Source organism: Lynx canadensis, chromosome B3 (genome assembly GCF_007474595.2).
Source record: "Lynx canadensis isolate LIC74 chromosome B3, mLynCan4.pri.v2, whole genome shotgun sequence".
Classification (NCBI taxonomy): Eukaryota; Metazoa; Chordata; class Mammalia; order Carnivora; family Felidae; genus Lynx; species Lynx canadensis.
In genome coordinates, this window is record NC_044308.2 from 105,121,468 (window position 1) to 105,125,473 (window position 4,006).

General features: G+C 41.2%; 1 non-coding gene across 1 annotated transcript; it reads right to left on the reverse strand.

Moving 5' to 3' along the window:
- Nucleotides 1–2,680: 2,680 nt before the first annotated feature.
- TRNAK-CUU lies at nt 2,681–2,753 on the reverse strand. The gene has a single exon. It is a non-coding gene; the product is annotated as a tRNA-Lys (tRNA).
- Between the last annotated feature and the right edge of the window lie 1,253 nt (nt 2,754–4,006).

A 4,006-nucleotide genomic window follows, 5' to 3' on the forward strand; every position in this document is an offset into this window, starting at 1 on the left:
CCTCCAGTATCTCTGAATATGATGACCTTACTTGGAAACAGAGTCTTTGCAGATGCAATCAAATTAAGATGTCATTTTGGTAGACGCCAATGCCATATGACTGGTATCCTTATAAGATGAGGGAAATGCCATGAGACAGATACACAAGGAGAAAACAGGTATTAACCAAGGCAGAAATTGAGCTCTGCCCCCACAAGTCCAGGACCACCAGGGGTTGCTGGTGACACCAGAAAGCTAGGAGAAAGAAGCCTACAGCAGGTTCATTTCCATTTTAAGCCACCAGTTGTGATAGTTGGGGATAGCAGCCCTAGGAAATGAATACACCCTCCTTAATTCAGCAGTTCAGCATATATTTATTGAACATCTGCCGGAAGCTAATTTAGGCGCTTGAGTTACATTAGTGAGCAAGGACAAAAAGCTGTCGTTCCAAGGGGTAGAGAAAGTAAAGAATCAGATACTAACACAGTAAGTTAGAAGGTAAGAGCAGTTCTGGGGAAAACAATGTAGGGTAAAACGGGTGGTGGGCTAGTTGCCGATGAGAACAGTGGTTGGGCTCATTTATTATTTGAAGAAAGAAATTAGGCAGGTGTAAATTTATATTAGGCCTCTGCCCATGGTTGCTGACACAGAGATCCTAAAACCCTTGTAATTTCCTGTGTGATGGGGGTGTTAGGAGCATTACACCAAATGCCTAAGAATTTCTTTGGTTAATAGGAGTGTCTTTTTTTCCTAAATAGGCAATTCTTGGAGGGCTTCTGGATCACTTCAGAATGAGGGCTGGTCACCAGAAATCTCCAAGCCATGATTAGAAGCTTAGAATTTTCACATACACATGCAAATACACCATGTCTTCTAGGGAGAGGAGAGGGACAGGAAATCATGCCTACCTCATGAAACCTCCATTAATAATCCCTAACCTACAGGGTTCAGAGAACTCCCAGGATGGTGAACACATCCACATACTGCCAGGATGATGAGCTGGGAGACAGTATGGAAGGTCTGAGCTTTCCCATCCATACCTTGCCTTATGCACCTCTTCAACATGGTTGTTCCGAGTTGTAGCCTTCAAAATAAACCAGGAATAAGCAAACTGTTTTCCTGAGTTCTGTGAGCCATTCTGGGAAGTAATCAACCTGGAGGATTGTGAGACTCCCCGGCTGATGGTCACCTGGTCAGAAGTGCAGGAGGCCTGCACTTACCCTTGTCATCTCACAGAATATCCACTTTAGACAAATTGGCCACTCTCCAACTGGAAACAGCAAACATCCTCTTGCCACCTGAGTGTCAATTTCAGCTTTTATCTCTCCTGTGGTCTGCTTTCCCTATAGATAGGTTTTATTAACAACATAGAATTGCCCTTGAGAACACCCAATCCAGAAGGGGCCCTCACTTGTTAGGACTCCCCACCCCTGCAATATTACCCAAGTAAAGCCCAGATCCTATAATAGGTTCTTTCTAATACCCTCTTAACAGACACCCCACATCCCTCCATGCAATGTGTATGAAGCCAAATATTTTATTTATTTTATTATTATTATTATTATTATTATTTGAAGGGGATTGTCAGCATTAAGAGATGGGAGAAGAAGGGTGAGCACGGAAGACTGCAGAGAAATAGAACGGTAACCTGCGGGAAAATTAGGTCAATTTTTACTCTGTTTTAAGATAAATAACAGCACGTTTGTTTGTTGGGGCGGGGGGGTGGGGAGAGGGATAAATTGGTCGTTTAAGTAGGAGGAAAGCCGGTGGATAACATGCGGAGGTAGGGGCCAGGTGCTCCGGGTGGGGTTGCCTTCGGTGAAACGCGGCTCGTTCCCCTCCCGGCGGGATCCGGGAGCTCCGGGAACCTGCCTCCTGCCGGCTGTCCCGCCCGCGTGCTTTCTGCTGATGCGGTCAAACTTCTCAGTGAAGAAGGCGGAGATCCTGCCTCCCCAGATACCGAACTGCCTCTCCGAATTTTCACACCTCCGTTCTTTTGTGCTTCTGGCCCAAAGTGCCTCACCTTTAACAGAATGCTAACTTCCTAATTTCCACCCAATTGGATGGATGGATCCCAAGCACAGTCCCAGGAACAATGGAAGAAACCTTGAAGAGGCACCGTCAGTGTAGATCCCAACACGGAAAGAAACGTTTCTCACGGCATGTTTGTTTCTCCAGGGGATAGTCCTCGCTCGCTCCCCCCCCCCCGCCCCTTTCCTCAGGACACGCCCTATACTGAGAGGAAGAAAAAGTAAAATAAACATAGACGTGAAGGAAGACATTTTCTCCCAAGTCCTCCCCCACCTATCCATCCGCCCGCCAACTGCTTTTACGTAGGATCTCTTAGTTCTTGAAAGCTGCCAAAATTGGGGTTCGTAATTTTGTTCCCATAAAAGGAAAAATCGCCCTCTACCAACAACTATGCAAGTATGCATAGGAACACGGAAAACCAGTCTCAACTTCAAACTGTAACCTTTCGGCTTCGTCTGTGCTCTAAGGAGGTGGTTCAGCATCGCTGAAAATCATTTGATTTCAAAAGTGCAAGCGTAGCTCGAGAGCGGTTTCGTTTGCCAAATGGTCTTTTTTCCCTAGATTTGCTTAAAGCATTAATTCAGTTTAGAGAACTCTTCTTAGTTATGATGATTTGGAGGAACCCCAAAATATTTCAAGGGGAAGTAGAATTGAAGCCCAAAAGCTTCTGCGCCCAACGTGGGGCTCGAACCCACGACCCTGGGATTAAGAGTCCCATGCTCTACCGACTGAGCTAGCCGGGCGCCTGTGCCAGAGCTCTGTTTTTCTGTCTCTTGATCAGTGTTCAACTACACTTGGTTTTACTTCTCTATATTACTTTTTACTTATAAAATTTTTTGTATCATTATTAAATATGCAATTCCGAATTCTTTTTAAGAATTCTTTAAAAACATTTCTTTAATTTTACTTACATTTAATACTTTTATTTTGTGTGTATCCCAAGATCACTGAAAACTTACGAGAGTCTGTATTATTAGAATCATTGACTCTTTTTTAAGTGTTTTAAAATATTTACTGCCCAATATGTTATGTTTTTTACAGAAACACTTAAGGCTATCTGCCTTCTATCAAATGGCAGATTGGATTCCTACAATTTGGGGTGCAGCATTAGTAAACTAAGTCCAACCTCTATGACGTTAGTTTCACGGAAGAACAGTAGCGCTTAGCTAATTTTCCTTTAATGAGATCTAGTCAAGGAAAGTTAAATTGAAGAAGGGGATTCTGGTTCAATTAAAATAAGATCTCTTTCGGGTAACTGCATGACGATGGAGACATAGGACCCTCAGGGGTTGTTATCACTATCCGATTCAAATGACAGAAGCTGGGAGGAAAGGATTATAGAGTCACTGAATCCTACAGTAAAGATTATTAATTCTAAGAGGAAAAGAGAAGAACGGACTTTGATCAAATTTTGACAAGCCGAGACAATGGATTAATCTTCTATGGAAATATACATATCCTGAAATATTAGTGAACTTCTTTAGACAAGGAACTCTGCAAATCTCTGTGATGGGGGCCATTTAAAGTCTAATTGTATATAACAAAGAATAAAGAATTCTTAAATTTCAGTATTTAGAAATTTAACGCATTGGCCATCACTTTTTCTGAGCTACTTAATTAAGAAAATAATTAGGTATGGCATAAAATAATATTATATATTTAAGTACTCAAAGTATGCCTAGGATTTAAGTAGAATATTTAAAAATTCAAGCCTAAAATATTAAAATACAATTATTCACTAACAGTTTTTGTTCTTGCAACTGCAAACTATGTTTTGTTTTGTTTTTTATAAGTTGTACCTGGGGAATGAATTTGTATTTATTGGCATTTTCAACACATTCATTAAGTGGCTACCATACACAAAACACTGTGTTATGTTTTCTAATAGATGGATGTATAAAACAGATTGTGATAAACTTAAAAAGCTTACTGTAAGAAAGATATGTGTAAATTACATACCAATTTTATATCCACTACTTCCAAAGGTAATTTGGAG